Genomic DNA, 16,819 nt, shown 5'->3' on the forward strand with positions numbered 1-16,819 from the left:
ACATTGACAAGTACTCCCAATGGGGAACAAAAGCATTGTAATGATAACATCACAGGTGAAGTGGTATACCAGCCAAAAATGTTATCGAATTCCTTATCCTAAAAATCTGAAATTGCATGCACATGATCTCGGTCACATGGTTTGGCAGCCATATTGGATTTAACCTAAAACCTTACAAAAACATATTCTCCCAAACCACCAAATCGATTGACTCGAAACTTTACGTGTGTCAGTGACTAGGCATGGTGATTAAAATATGATCACAAAAACATCTTTGGTCACATGGTGTGGCAGCCATATTGGATTGAAGGAAAATATTAAATAATTATATCTCTGAAACCACTTACTCTATCGATGCGAAATTTTACAAATATAATCGAGCACCACTGTTGCATATAGTTTGAAAATAATGACCCATAGGTCATGTGGTTTGGCAGCCATATTGAATATGAAAACGAACCTTATCCGATCAACACAAAACTTCACAAACGTGATCCTCTACCCATGCATATTCAGTGTGTACATTTTTCATGTCATATGTCATGTGGTGTGGCAGCCATATTAGCTTGAAAGCCGATATTTTAAAAAAAAAACCCTTCTCTGAAAGCACTTCACCGATTGATGTGAAACCTGTCCTGTCTGGTGAAAATGTGATACTTCAAAACAGCTGAAAGGATTTAAATGAAACTTGTTTATTTTTAGGACAGTGAAAGAGGGCTTCTCCCTGTTGTGGGACTATCCGGAGGCATATTGGCGACACAGTCGCATTGCTCTAGTTTTTACTAACCTTCATTCCTTTGGCCTCTTTTTCACTCCACCTGAGGTATTGCAATATTTTATGTGCCTGATACTCTTTTCCTTCCGGTGTATCAAGGCAGAAGTCTGCCATTATTTCATGTTGTCTTCCATCAGGTCCTGTGATCTTCCTGACCTCTCATTCTTTGTTTTCGCAATTGATGTTATTTTTTTGCTGTGGGATACTGTTTACTTCTGCCACCTAAGGTGTGCAGAGGTCATGTTTTCACCCCTGTCTGTTTGTCTGTCTGTGAACAGGATATATCAAAACGTTATGGATGGATTCGGACGACATTTGATGGAGAGGTTGGTTGTGTCACGAGGACGAATGGATTCGATTTTGGTGAATATGTGGATCTGGATACTAGAACTTTCAAAAGTGCTTCTTCACCAATGATTGATAAGGCCACAAACGATACATAGCAGGATATCTCAAAAAGTTGTGGACAGATTCAGATGTAAATTCGTGGACAGTTTGGGTTTGTGACACGGAATAGTTGATTCAAGTTTGGTGAAGATCCAAATGCAGATCCGAATACGATATGCATTATTTTTTAAGTGATTCTTCACCAATGAAAGATGGAGTCAAAAACGATATATAGCATGATATTTCAAAAAGCAATGGATGAATTATGACAAAACTTGGTGGTTGCGTTGGTTGGGCGACAACAACAAGTCGATTAGTCTTTGATTCAGGTCCAAATCAAGATCCGGCCTATCAGTGGGATACAAAACGTAAACTGTTCAGCTTGGTGGAGGTATGCACTGTACCGAGTGGTGTTTTTATTGTACTTTTGTTGCATGTTCCACTGCTCCTTTGATTATTATATCCTTTAATACTCTATTTTGTAACTCCTCCCTTTATAGTGGGGCGGCTTAGCCCAAATATTCAAAAGAATTGTGCATTTTGTGGTACAAGCACCAAATTTGGCACAAATGTACATTAATATGTTGCGAACATTTTCAGATATTGGGCCACTTGAAATTCCGTAATTTTTTTTTTCAAATTTTTTCAAATTTCGTAATTTCAAATTTTTCGGGTGACACCGTCACAATTTCGGTCTTCGAGGCCGGCCGATAGGCAAAGTGTGACCGGAAGGGACGAGGTTCTCCTGACCACGTGGCCCTCGATCTGGGAAGCGAGAGGCGTTCCATTAGTGGACGCGCCCCTCACGCCCGACTTTTGGGCGGCCCCGGCAGGCCGTTTGTTTTGACGTTCCGTGACAGGCCCCGCACCCCCACCTCCGGGCCGACCGGAAGCTTGTGCTGAGTACATCATACCTGAACAACTCAGTGAGGCAGAACACAGCAGTGCACACCAGGGTGACCCCTTCAGTGCATAAACCAATTAACCTGTCCACTGCAGGGCATATAGAAATGAAGTTATTTTCTGCATATAATAATAATATAAGTTCAGTTCTATATAACAATTTCTGTTATCACCACTACCACTACAACTACCACTACTACAAGCTTTGTCTGGAATTTTGTGGACTAACAGACAAACAGACATACAGACAAGCTGGGATCAAAACATTACCTCCTTCCACCATTGAGTGTAGAGGTAAACATCATGGAAATTATATCATGCCCTAGATTTAATTCATGCTTACCCGTGTATTTGCTTCACTGGTTCACAAGGTCTTTTGCATACATGTAATTCAGACTCTCGTCTTCATTGCTGACCACACAATGTTCGCAACATATTAATGTACATTTGTGCCAAATTTGGTGCTTGTATCACAAAATGCACAATTCTTTTGAATATTTGGGCTAAGCCGCCCCACTATATCGGCCGGCCTCGAAGACCGAAATTGTGACGGTGTCACCCGAAAAATTTGAAATTACGAAATTTGAAAAAATTTGAAAAAAAAAATTACGGAATTTCAAGTGGCCCAATATCTGAAAATGTTCGCAACATATTAATGTACATTTGTGCCAAATTTGGTGCTTGTATCACAAAATGCACAACAGGTTTGCTATGCTGCTACACTATTAGCTAAATTTTGCAAAGAAAATAAGTTTGCAAAGGTCTATGAAGTAGCATGAGCAACTCATTACAGGTGCAACCATCACATTATTACTTGCACAAGGAGTCAACAACTTATTGTGCCAAAATCTTGGCCAAGACAATTGCTCTTCAGCCAAGATACATAATGTTCTGCACTTTTGTGACAGACCACAGGAATAATGAATTTCCCTTCAGATCACAGTTGGCTCTGGAAATAGCACATTGTTCATGTGCTGAGTCGGATGGCAGTTTGTCATTTCAAAACTCACTGCTTTTGAATGTTGAATCGATCATGTAAACACACTGCGGCTATAGATGGTATGGAAGTACCTCGGACATGGCATTGTCATGTGATTATAGGTAGGCATTGAAACGGTTTCCAACGCAACTTCAAACAGAACCACTCCAATGCACAATGTTCCATTAGGGATTACAATCAGAAACATGAAAGATTAACACAACATCAGACAGTTTGCTGCTGAACATCTTCAGTGTTAGCAACAAACAACTTAACTCAGAATAAAGTATCCCCCACCCCTTATCCCCATTGTAAGAGGCAATGTGTATGCAGTATATGACAATAATGTTGGTTGTGTTTCCTTTTGTATGACGATATTTCTTCCAAGGAGCTGAGCCGTTGCTTTGTTGCTAATTGGAGGTGGAGGGTTTAATCTCTGAGCCAATTGTTGGACTGGAGAAGCAACCTCTGGGGGAAGCAAAGTGACCCCAACACTGCAACCTGGGAAGAGCAGCAACGACTTCTACGCAACCACCAAACGTGCTGGTGATGCTTCATGCCCTGCTTCTTTACACGCATCGTCGGGAAACCCTATTGAAGGCACGGCAGTTGAGCCTTGAAGGTGCATATTTAAATATTCATTTCCACCATAATGTGTTTTGAATCCAGCTTCTCTGTGGCTTCCAGTGGGAAACAACAGAGCGTAATCAATCACGCAGACGCACAATTAATCAGTGGACCTATGAAGTGCTCGATTGAAAACGATCTTTGCAACTGCTTGTGTAATATATTACGTCCGCTTTCAATGAGTCGCCACTATGCAAAGGTGCCCCTGAAAAGTGAAGAAAAGTAGCAGGAAATCAATTGCAAAATCGATAAATAATTATTGTACAATGTAATTAACATTAAATTTATACACAATGGACTTATTGTTGTGGCTCAACAAATGGCATGCATTAGAGAGCAACAGTTTCCAGATATTGAATTGCAGAATCAAGCTGATGAACTGCAGGTATCAATTCCAAGAAAAGGGGAAATGAATGTCCTGTGATGGATTGCCATCATGACTACCTGAAAGCTGAGCAAAGGTACAATAACAGAGCACAGTTATGATGGGCCAAATTCTGCATTAAGGTTACTTGTATTAAGTTGTAATAACATTGTGTTACGTGTTACCTCCCCAAACTCCGGTTATGGTGCCTCAGAGTCTCGAGAGGGAACGCCGCAGAAAGATCTGATATTTTGAGTGTTCGAAACCATGGTAAAACCACACCAATGCAATTGTGTAGAACAAAATAAGTAATTGTATTAAGAACTCTCACATACACAATAATAACACTATTAAAGAAAGTACCATGAAAATTCATGAACTTGCATCTCATGAACAATACATATGATGGTACCATCATTCCCCAATACTCTCAAATCAATAAACTAACGATACGCCAAACGCGAGTGGAATGTAACAATCCAGAAGTCCGTGCACGAACCCCCACGCTGAGCGAAGTTCGAAGTCGTGCAGAACGGCAAGAACTATAGGCAGGTATCGGCACGGCTGCGGACGAGGAGTTACGAGGTGAGAGGTTGGGCAGATGGTGGCACGGGGTAACGATCCCCCAAAACGTGAGTGCAATCTACGCCCCACGTCCACCAACGATTAAGCTGATATGGAAACCAACGGTGATCAACACAATGATGTCGATATGGGAATCCCAATGACAAAACACGATGCACCAGTCGGACGGCCTCCCCGAGGAAAAATGGCAGATCGGCCTGTACTGGAGGCGCTTTCCTTCCCGCCAACAAAAGTTCACGCTTGGTACCAAAACCTGAGACGCAGGTTTAATTGCAATCTCAATATGGAACGATGTCACGGGCAATCCCTTTCACGGGAAGCCTCAATTCATTCGCAACCAATAACGAGGAAGTCCGCTCGCAGCCTCGATGCAACTCATAGCTGTCGCTTTCCCCTGCCGATTTTCCTCCTCTTCCGGTTTCTTTTTCACGTTTTTCTTTTTCTTCCACAAACATTTATTTTTTACCTTTTACTAAAGTCATCTCCATTTCACACAGAAATCTTAACAACAATATTAGCTGAAACTAAAAATCCTACAAGTATATAATAACAACAAAGGCAGAAGTGACGAATCCGTAACAATTGTGAGAGCGTGACTTCTGTTAGCCCTGATGTGAGATACTTTTTGTTCTTGCTGTAAGATCATGGTCTCCCTGGAAAAGTAGTGGCAGTAGATAGGCTCAAATTGGAATTAGATGGACACCAATCTGAATTGGAGTTGTTGGCATGGGGATATTGACAGGGCTTATAGGTAGCTAATTGTGTGTGGATGGGTGGTGTTTTCAAGGGTTGTTGCATCTCAGGCATGATGGGCTGAATGGCATCATCCTGCACCAAGGTTCCTCGTGTGTATCCTTGCGTGTAAATCATGCCAACTGATTATTACCCTCATCAGTGGTTCCAATGATTCCTATGGCTTCCAACATACTTTCTCACCTCCACTTTGAAATAGTGCAAAATGTGACTTGTAATACATTGATCCAGAGTCGAGCCTGAGTATATCACAGCACGGCTGTAGGTGTCGTATTTGGGCTTTTGTGTTTATCACTGGCTCCTGGAAAGGGGTAACCACCGATGCCGATAGTTTGCAACACCTAACCCATTGTTATTGTGGATATGTCATGAACTTGTCCAGTGCTGAATATTTAATCGATTTTGCTCCTTGTAAATCTGTGGCTTCCCATTATATGGATCGACTGTGTCGGCATTCTCTGCCAGTGGTTCTTATTTTGCATTCAGAGTTGAGCTCGCTGGTGAATGATTTGCTGCAACATTGTCATGGATCTGAGAGATTCTATTGATGAAAGTTTTTTGGCAGCTCAGCGACTTCTTTCAGAGACAAGCAGACCTGCTGTCACAGCCCAATGAAGTCACTTAGATCCTTGTGCTTACACATGTTGTGAAGCTATTGTAAGTATGATCAGTAGTTGCGTTGCTTTGGTTAGTGATCAATCCATTCGTGATCCGTAACACATTCGTGTTTCAGATTGTTATACCAAAGACAGTATTTCTTTTCATGGTGATGAAGGCCCAAATTATGTAGGCCCAAATTTAATGGTGATGTTATACCAAACTGTGCATCATCCTATCAGATATCACAAGATTGAAGATAGACATTTTAATTGGACCATTAGACTACAAAAGAGTACTAATTCCACATAATGATATATTTTCATTTTGACAATGACAGAAAATATATAGGCTGAAATCACAATTGCAGAGTTTGGACAGAAGATTGAGCAGTCTTGTCATCATATATTTGCTTGTAGACATCAATTAATGTAATAGTGGATGATCGGTGTTGGACTATGTTAAAGATCTTCCATTTGGTGCAGCCAGTGATGGATTTCATCAATAAAACTAGATGGTATTCATAGAATACTTATCCTGCGCAGTCAACTTAGTGCAAGCCAACTCTTCTGTTTTTGAATGTTTTTTTTCTTTGATCCAATATGGCTGCCAGACCATGTGAGCGATGACATCATAAATGTATATCCTCTAATATAATTGCTGCATAGATCATGCTCAATAAATTTCAAACTGATCAGACTAAGCATTGTCCCTGTCGAATTATGACGTCATAATTACGGCACCACTGACGTCATCGTTAACAACACTTATTCCCCATGTGGAGTTCTTTACAATGAGCCATGTTTCAATTTTTTCCATGGAGCGGTTTTGTAGGTATAGTGGTTCAACGTTTTTCGGTTTTCCAAAATGGTGCCTGTACCACATGACCTATGACGTCATGATTATCATAAAACATATTCTACACGAGGAGGCGCTCTTATGGTAAAAAGTTCGTCTCCATCAGTCCAATAGTTGCAGAGAAAAAAAAAATCATACTGATCGGATCAAGCGTTGCACTTGTCGAATTATGACGTCATAACGAAGGCCCCGATGACATCATTAACATATCTTATTCCCAATGGGGAGTACTTGACAATGAGCCAGGTCTCAATTTTTTCCATGGAGTGGTTTCAGAGATATAGAGGTGCAAAGTTTTTCCAAGATGGCGTGCATACCATGTGAGCTATGACGTCATAATTGTAAATAAAAAATTATACAGGCGGAGGCACTCCTATGGTAAGCTTTTGTGTTAATCGGACCAACGGTTGCAGAGAAAATGAATTTTAAAAATGCAGAAAACCACACGTACTGCAGTTGGTGTTCACAATACTATATACGAACAACTGCTCATCACTGGACATATCCCAATAAATGTACAACTTGAGACAAGCAGACTAAATGTTAAGCTGTTTGCCAATCACCTCCAGGGCCAAACCTCGATCTGGTGAGTTAATTTTACCTTTGAAAAAAGACATCATTTATCCTGGGATAGCAGGACAGCTTGTAGATAGACATGTGTGCTCTCACCATTGAGCTGTCTAACAGTTTTCACCATACCCCGAAGCTAATTACACAAACCAACACTACAAATCTAGAACTACCTCTAATAGTGGAGCAGATAACAGGATGTGCAGTGCCCTCCATAAGTATTGGAACAGTGAAGGCAAATTTGTTATTATTGCTCTACACTCCAGAAATTTGGGTTGATATCAAATGATGACTATGAGACAAGAGTACAGAAGGTCAGCTTTTATTGTACACTGCTCCTTTCCTATTCCATCTACAGGCGCTGCATGACGTCATTGCCAGGCATGATGTAGGTGACGACAGGTAAGTTGGCAGTATGTGTGCTGCTCTCTTCTCGGCTTCCAAGAAGCTTCCTGGTAGTGGCTTCAGCATCCGATTATTCAAGTGACCATGATGATGTACAGCAATAGCATGAGGTGCTCAACCTATCTGGAGGGTGTGTGGTAAAACAAAGCACAAAATCCCCTCCCCAATGCATCAGAAGAGAGGTAAGGCACCCCACCCCTAACTAGTAAAGCAATTTACAGGGCCCGTTTTTTAAATGGGTGTAAAGCAGGAGTTCCGCCTCAATATCTTTCCACATGGTCAATCATCAGCCCTATCCCATTTGTCGCAACTACCCCAACTCTGGACCTGTTCAAGCACCCCAATTTATCCAAAACTGCCTCCCCTCAGTAGCAATCTCTGTGACTCGACACTCCATTGCATTGTAGCGCACCCAAAGTTTGTGACCCCCAATTAACCAGGCCTCACACAGACTGCGCTGTACACACAGGTGACCCAAGCCCTCAGGAATTGCAGCCCAAGGACTCCAATCGCATAGCCAAACTGTGCCCTTTCCTGCACCTGAACACTGTGCTCTCCTGGCACTTAATCACCAAGGGGGAGGGGGAAGGGGGGGGGGTACAGTCGCATGGGCTATCCCACCTACATGCGCCACAGGCCCATACCTCCTTGCTCATCCTAATTTGCCGCCACCCACAGGTATCTGCATCCCTAGGCTGGGTGCACCTCGCTCCATTACTGTCATCAATCTGGATGGCATAACTCACCTTGAAGATCCTACTAATCGGGTTCAGTGTCCACGGTGGCGCCACAGTTTCCAGTGGTGTGGGGTTCCGTTAACTCCAATTACTATCCCTTCCTACTATAATCATGACCCCAGTCTGCAGTACACCCCTGTTCATCATAACAGACCCCCAGAACACCAATCACCTCACACTCCACTCTTTTGTTCCTACTTGAACATATCTCCTGTTTCGATCCATCCGTGTCGCCATCCCTCTCATGGTCCCTCAATCTCTATTTCTGTATGCGGCATGTTCTCGCGACTCTTTCCCCTCCATCATCGCCTGCTGCATTGATCCTGGGGGTTTACAGTATATCCATTCTGAACATTGGTGTTCTTCTTCTTCCTTACTTTGTAATTCCATTGTTTCTTATCAAAACAACCATGAACCTCACTCATTTTTGTTTTCTACCTGACTTTAGTATCACCTGACACATGAACACCTGACACTTTAAAGCCTCCTTGGAGTTTGCAAAAAAGTTCCTGAAGGACTCTCAGACTGTGAGAATCAAGATTCTGTGGGCTTTCATGTGTCTTTCACTGCGGAGAGGCTTCCGTCTGGCCACTCTGCCATAAAGCCCAGATCGGTGGAGTGTTGCAGTGATGGTTGTCCTTCTGGAAGTTTCTCCCATCTCCACACAGGATCTTTGGAGCTCAGCCAGAGTGACCATCGGGTTCTCTCTCTTACCAAGGCCCTTCTCCCCCGATTGCTGTTTGGCCGGGCGGCCAGCTCGAGGAAGAGTCCTGGTTGTTCCAAACTTCTTCCATTTAAGAATTATGGAGGCCACTGTGCTCTTGGGAACCTTCAATGCAGCAGAAGTTTTTTTGTAGGTTTCCCCAGATCTGTGCCTCGACACAATCCTGTCTCTGAGCTCTGCAGGCAGTTCCTTCGACCTCATGGCTTGTTTTTTGCTCTGATTTGCATTGTCAGCTGTGAGACCTTATATAGACAGGTGTGTGCCTTTCCAAATCATGTCCAATCAATTGAATTTACCACAGGTGGACTCCAATCAAGGTGTAGAAACATCTCAAAGATGATCAAGAGAAATGAGAGGCACCTGAGCTAAATTTCAAGTGTCATAGCAAAGGGTCTGAATACTTATGTCAATGTGATATTTCAGTTTTTTCTTTTTAATAAATTTGCAAAACTTTCTAAAATCCTGTTTTCTCTTTGTCATTATGGAGTATCGAGTGTAGATTGATGAGGGAAAAAATGAATTTAAACGATTTCAGCATAAGGCTGCAACATAACAAAATGTGAAAAAAGTGAAGGGGTCTGAATACTTTCTGAATGCACTGTACATAAGGCTCTGTTTTTTATTGCCTTTCAATCTTGGCCTTGCTTCACCATCTGAGCTATTGTCGCAATCACTATCAGCTTTGCTCTTCACACCAGCACTAATTTCAACCTCACCAACTTGATCATCTGAGCCACTCCTATTCATCTCTCCTTCCAATGACTGCATAAGGTTTCCTTGCAGGCATTTTACAATGTCTGTGCTGGGATGTATTTCCTGTGTCCTTTGATATGAAGACAGTTCTTCATCCTCCCCATCTGCCTCTTCCTTTGCAGTTCCATCTTCTTTGTCATAACCACTCTCAGCATCAATCTGCTCGTTTTTCTCAAGAATTCCACTCTCTGGATTCCCTTGAGTTCCATGCACCTTCTCTTTCTGCCATGCCTCCTCACTTTGATGTGCAAAGCATTTCAGAAAACTTGAAGACGATTCTTTTTCATTCTCCTCTTTATCAATCCTCTCTACATCACTCTCACCATAATTAGTTCCTTCCTCACCATACCCGTTTTCCTTTAGTGACAATTCCTGACCAATTTCGAAGATGGTAATCGCTTCCCCAACAGGCCGAGTCTGTTCCATTTCCCTCTTTATCCTCTGGATCAGGGCTACCAACTTCTGCAGAACTGCTGTTCCCCCTTGAGCTGGTACCACAACCCCCAACTTGCTATGCAATTCACATTTTGTTTGCTTCTGCTCCAGCTCAGTTCGCTGTTTTTTAAATTTCCTCCTCACTCTTCAACCTCCTCTTTTATTTCAATTTGGCCATCGCTCGGTAATGTTCCTTCTGTGTTTCCTTCACTAACCTCTCCTCATCACTCTCCAACCTCCTCTTTTCTTTCAGTTTGCCCATCGTTCGGTAATGTTCCTTCTGTGTTTCCTTCACTAAACTCTCCTTCTCATCACTCTCCAATCTCATCTTTTCTTTCAGTTTGCCCATCGTTCGGTAATGTTCCTTCTGTGTTTCCTTCACTAACCTCTCCTCATCACTCTCCAACCTCCTCTTTTATTTCAATTTGGCCATCGCTCGGTAATGTTCCTTCTGTGTTTCCTTCACTAACCTCTCCTCATCACTCTCCAACCTCCTCTTTTCTTTCAGTTTGCCCATCGTTCGGTAATGTTCCTTCTGTGTTTCCTTCACTAAACTCTCCTTCTCATCACTCTCCAATCTCATCTTTTCTTTCAGTTTGCCCATCGTTCGGTAATGTTCCTTCTGTGTTTCCTTCACTAACCTCTCCTCATCACTCTCCAATCTCCTCTTTTATTTCAATTTGGCCATCGCTCGGTAATGTTCCTTCTGTGTTTCCTTCACTAACCTCTCCTCATCACTCTCCAACCTCCTCTTTTATTTCAATTTGGCCATCGCTCGGTAATGTTCCTTCTGTGTTTCCTTCACTAACCTCTCCTCATCACTCTCCAACCTCCTCTTTTCTTTCAGTTTGCCCATCGTTCGGTAATGTTCCTTCTGTGTTTCCTTCACTAAACTCTCCTTCTCATCACTCTCCAATCTCATCTTTTCTTTCAGTTTGCCCATCGTTCGGTAATGTTCCTTCTGTGTTTCCTTCACTAACCTCTCCTCATCACTCTCCAATCTCCTCTTTTATTTCAATTTGGCCATCGCTCGGTAATGTTCCTTCTGTGTTTCCTTCACTAACCTCTCCTCATCACTCTCCAACCTCCTCTTTTCTTTCAGTTTGCCCATCGTTCGGTAATGTTCCTTCTGTGTTTCCTTCACTAACCTCTCCTTCTCATCACTCTCCAACCTCCTCTTTTCTTTCAATTTACCAATTTCCTGGTCATGCTCCCTGCGTGTTTCCTTCTCTATCCGTGTTCTTCCTTCTTTCTCCAATCTCACTTTTTCTTTTAGCTGACGCATCTCTTGCTTCAGCCAGCCAATCTCTTCCACACAAGCCGTTAGTTCAGCACTCTTCTGAAGGTTTTCCTGGGTCAGCCTGCTTCCTGCCACGTTTTGCTCATCATATTCCTGCTTTACCTCACTAAACTGGCGTTGCAGGTTGTCCACATCCTTCACCAGTTGCTCCCTTATTATAGTTTGTTCTTTTAGCTGCTGCCTCCAGCATCGTGTTTCTTCCACGGCCCACTGTAGGTGTAGCCGACCCTGCAGGATGCAAATGTTAGTGTGCCGCTTATTCAACTCTTCCTGCAACTTATTTGTCATGTTTGATTCTTTCCTCTACACTTCCCTTCAACCGATGCTCCCTTTCTTTTTCTTCTTCGTCCCTTTTCTTATTCTCCTTTTCTATATCTCTCATCACCTTGCAGATCTCCTCAATCTTCATCTTTTCCTCCTCTAGTTGTTTGATTCTCACTTCCTTGTCTTTCCACTCCATCTCAGCTGTTTCTTTCCATCTCTGAATCTCTTCAAAGGCTCACACGATCTCTTTTCTTTCTTCCTCGACCCTTCAAAGACTTTCCTTTTGTTCCTTTGTTTCCTTTTTAACTTCCATACAATTCTTCTCCATCTGCTTTAGCTGTTGCAGTGCCTCATCTCTTTCCTTTTGTAGTTCTTCGATCTCCTTATCGTCTTCCATGCAACATTTCTCCATTTGTTTTTCAGCCAATTTATTTCAGCCATTTTTTTCAGGTCACAAAAATGTGACCGGAAGAGATCGAATCTCTCTCTCACCAACACGCTCACTGAAGCCGTTCACACACGACGAGCAAGCATTTGTTTTTTACCACACCGCCAATAGACGCTCTTCTTCTTCTTCCTACTGCCCACACTTTCTTGCTTGAAAGAAAAAGGGTTGAATCCTTTCCAAAGATGTTTTTCTGCACCACCACCAACAGTCAAAATCAGGTGGCGTAAAGGGAGTGGATATGGTGTAAACTTTAAGAAAAAGGAAAAATAAATACGAAAAGGTCCTATTTGGGATCCACAGCTGAACTGGCATTTCTTATGCAATACACCCGAAATGACACGAATCGTCTATGCATGCATTGTAAACGATTGACATTACCACAAACATAACAATACTTATTGACTCAATGAATTGGAACGCCGACTGCGAACCAGGCCTAATCGCCCAACATCAGTGCCCGACCTCACCAATGCTCTTGTGGCCGAATGGAAGTCAATCCCCGCAGCAATGTTCTAACATCTAGTGGAAATCCTTCCCAGAAGAGTGGAGACTGTTTTGCAGCAAAGGGGGGGGGACCAACTCCATATTAATGCCCATGATTTTGGAATGAGATGTGATGTTCGGGTGTCCACATACTTTTGGTCATGTAGTGTATATCCTGCTCTAAAGTTCCTGTAAATACACATTTCTTATTCGCATGTGATCCCCGAAGACAGATAGAAACGAAATAGTTCAGGGATCCGAAGATAGCAGCTCGTGTACTCAGTCGAGTGAAACCTGTGGTTCATATTGAGTCTTGCAAGCAATTATCTTTAACCTCAATTAGTGATTGATTTATGTAGAGTGGCCTCGGGTGTCTAACTCCGTTGCACTCGTGGTTTAGTTCATACGAGGGGAATTGTGTTGTTGGGACATTACATTTCACATAGCTTTCGGACATAACATTTAGGTCAGAATTTAATTGTGCTGTAATCTCTGCTCTGCAGGTTTAAAAATTTTATTACCTGTAAAAATTTAGCAAAGATTTAGTAAACATTTAGTTTAAAAAACGAAAAAAAAAAAAAATTTAGTAAAAATTTCGTCTAAAATTTAATTAAAAAATTTAAAATTTAAATTTAGTAAAAATTTAGTCTAAAATAATTAATTTAGTAAAAATTTAGTAACAATTTAGTAAAAATTAATTAGTTTAGTAATAGTAATTTAGTAATTGCTTAATTAATTCATTTAGTAATAGTTATTAATAATTATATAATAATAATAATAATTTTTATTATTCATATTAATATGTTATTATTATTAACATTATGTTAATAATATTATTAACAATAATATGTTATTATTAACAATAATAATAATATTATTAATAATAATTAATAATAATAATAATATTATTAACATCAATTCTTAATAATAATATTAATTAATTAATATTTTATTAATAATATTATTATTATTAATTATATTATTATTATTAAATAATATTAATAATAATATTAATTCTTAATAATAATAATTTTATTAATATGTTTAATGTTAATAATATTATTAACATTAAACATATTAATTTATTGTTAATATTAATAATAAATATTATTATTATTAATATTATTGTTAATAATATTCTTATTATTAATAATTATAATAATAATATGTTATTATTATTAACATAACAATACTATTATTAATAATTATAATTCATAATTATTATTATTATTAATAATTTAGTAATAGTTAATTAATTTAGTAATAGTAATTTAGTAATTGCTTAATTAATTAATTTCGTAATTTAATTAAGTTAGTAATAATTTAGTAAAAATTTTGTCATAATTTAGCAAAAATTTAAATTTAGTAAAAATTGGAAATTTAAATTTAAAATTTCAATTTAGTAAAAATTTACTCTAAATTTTTTTTAGTAAAAATTTAGTTTAAATTTTTTTAAAATCCTCTGCAGGTCATTACATTTCACATAGCTTTCGGACATAAGATTTAGGTCAGAATTTAATTGTGCTGTAATCTCTGCTCTGCAGGTTCAATAGAAACAACCTGGTGTCAAAATGACTCGTGTGTTGGATCAACATGCCATCTTGGGTTCTCGTTCTCCTGCCACCCAGACTGTATACAGGTATACTTACCTGCTTCCAACCAGCCTGAGTGCTCATATCTATGCAACTTTGAACGAGACTTCAACCATAGGGAGATAATGTTGAACACAATCCACTTATGTAATTTTTTTTTTTAAAGTTTTGTTGCTTGCTTCTTTACCTGCGCCACCGAAGGTGCACGAAGGTTGTGTTTTCACCACTGTCTGTTTGTCTATTTGTCTGTGAACAAGATATCTCAAAAGGTTGTGGACGGATTTGGACGAAACTTGGTGGAGAGGTAGCGTATGTGACAAGGATGAAATGATTAGATTTGGGTGAAGATCCGGATTCGGATCCGGCTCGAATAATTATTTAATTTTTGAGTGATTCCTCACCATTGAGAGATCAGGTGAAAAGTGACATATAACATGATATTTTAAAAAGTTATGGATGAGTTATAAGTAAACTTGGTGGACGAGTTGGTTCGGTGACAAGAACAAGCCGATTAGATTTCGGTTCAGGTCCGAATCCAGATCTGGCCCATCAGTGGGATACAAAACGTAAACTGTTCACCTGCCGGAGGTATGCGCTCTTTTTTTTTCTTTTTTTTTTGTATTCAAGATCGAGGATCGTGTAAGAGCTAACATTGATCACAAAAAGACAAACTGACACATAAAACATGTGATACAGGGAGCGGTAGACAAGATGGGGAGAGAGGGGGAAGCACACAAGTACAACATTTGAGAGCAGGGAGATCTGTGGGAGGGAGAGGTTTTGGGGGGAGGAGGCGTGGGAAGGGGGTGGGGCAGAGGTAAAAACCACATGGACACAGCCCGACCGATGGAGGTACGGGGGCTCCACCGAGTGCCGTTCTCGTTTTCTACTGTATGCACTGCTGTGCACAGCAGCTGTTGTTGTAAGTGTACATGCATCACCTGTATGTGTTTATTTCGTGGAACATGGTAGGTTTTCCAATTCAGATTCACTCAATAATTATTCTCATTCGCAAAATGCTATAAAGTCTGTCAATGCTATGAGTAGTTATTGAGAATAGTTAATGTATGGACTGGTCTTCCTGGAAACGTAGTGTCAGCAGAAACAGAGGATAAGTTTAAATCGTTATGATAAACTGTAGTTACCGAGATGCATTAGACATAGAGAGGTAAAGGAATATTGACAGTACCTGAAGGTACCTTGAGTATGGATGGGTGATTGTGCACATCTGTGAGAGGGTTTCAAGGGATAGTGTGTTTGTTGTTTTACATTCTTCACATGAAAACCGCCTTCGCCCACTATCTCACCACCTCATTGCCCAAAAAACAAAAACAAACTAGAACGGGCACTCGGTAGAGCGCATACCTTCGCCGCAGCTACTGTTCTGTACTTGGCATGGGAGTGTAGGGAACAGAACAACAAAAATACGATTTTGACCTTTTCGTGACCTTGACCTTGACCTTTGACCCGATTGCTCCCAAAATCTAATCAAATGTGTCCCGTATAATAACCAATCATCCCACCAAATTTCATGCAATTCGGTTGAATACTTTTTGAGTTATGCGAATAACATACACACACACACACAGACATACAAATAAATACACAGCGATCAAAACATAACCTTCCGCTTTTGCGAAGGTAACAAAAAAAAAAACAAAGAATTTCCTCCTCCGCCATTTTAACTTTTAATACGCTGGTGATGTCCCTAAGCATGCCAAACCTCTCTCATCCCCACTCGTCCAAACCTCTCTCATCCCCACTCGTCCAAACCTCTCTCATCCCCACTCGTCCAAACCTCTCTCATCCCCACTCGTCCAAACCTCTCTCATCCCCACTCGTCCAAACCTCTCTCATCCCCACTCGTCCAAACCTCTCTCATCCCCACTCGTCCAAACCTCTCTCATCCCCACTCGTCCAAACCTCTCTCATCCCCACTCGTCCAAACCTCTCTCATCCCCACTCGTCCAAACCTCTCTCATCCCCACTCGTCCAAACCTCTCTCATCGTCACTCGTCCAAACCTCTCTCATCCCCACTCGTCCAAACCTTTCTCATCCCCACTCGTCCAAATCTCTCTCCAAACCTCTCTCATCCCCACTCGTCCAAAGCTCTCTCATCCCCACTCGTCCAAACCTCTCTCATCCCCACTCGTCCAAACCTCTCTCATCCCCACTCGTCCAAACCTCTCTCATCCCCACTCGTCCAAAGCTCTCTCATCCCCACTCGTCCAAACCTCTCTCATCCCCACTCGTCCAAACCTCTCTCATCCCCACTCGTC

The 16,819-nt window shown here is 40.9% G+C and overlaps 1 long non-coding RNA gene across 1 annotated transcript; it reads left to right on the top strand.

Annotated features, from left to right (window-relative positions):
• The first annotated feature begins 705 nt into the window (after positions 1-705).
• On the top strand, positions 706-15,859 carry LOC144890732 (uncharacterized). Its single transcript, XR_013622503.1, has 4 exons — positions 706-823; positions 1,054-1,138; positions 3,433-3,666; positions 14,492-15,859. It is a non-coding gene; the product is annotated as an uncharacterized LOC144890732 (long non-coding RNA).
• Positions 15,860-16,819: the final 960 nt, after the last annotated feature.

This window comes from Myxine glutinosa, chromosome 2 (assembly GCF_964187855.1).
Source record: "Myxine glutinosa chromosome 2, kmMyxGlut1.1, whole genome shotgun sequence".
NCBI classification, from domain to species: domain Eukaryota; kingdom Metazoa; phylum Chordata; class Myxini; order Myxiniformes; family Myxinidae; genus Myxine; species Myxine glutinosa.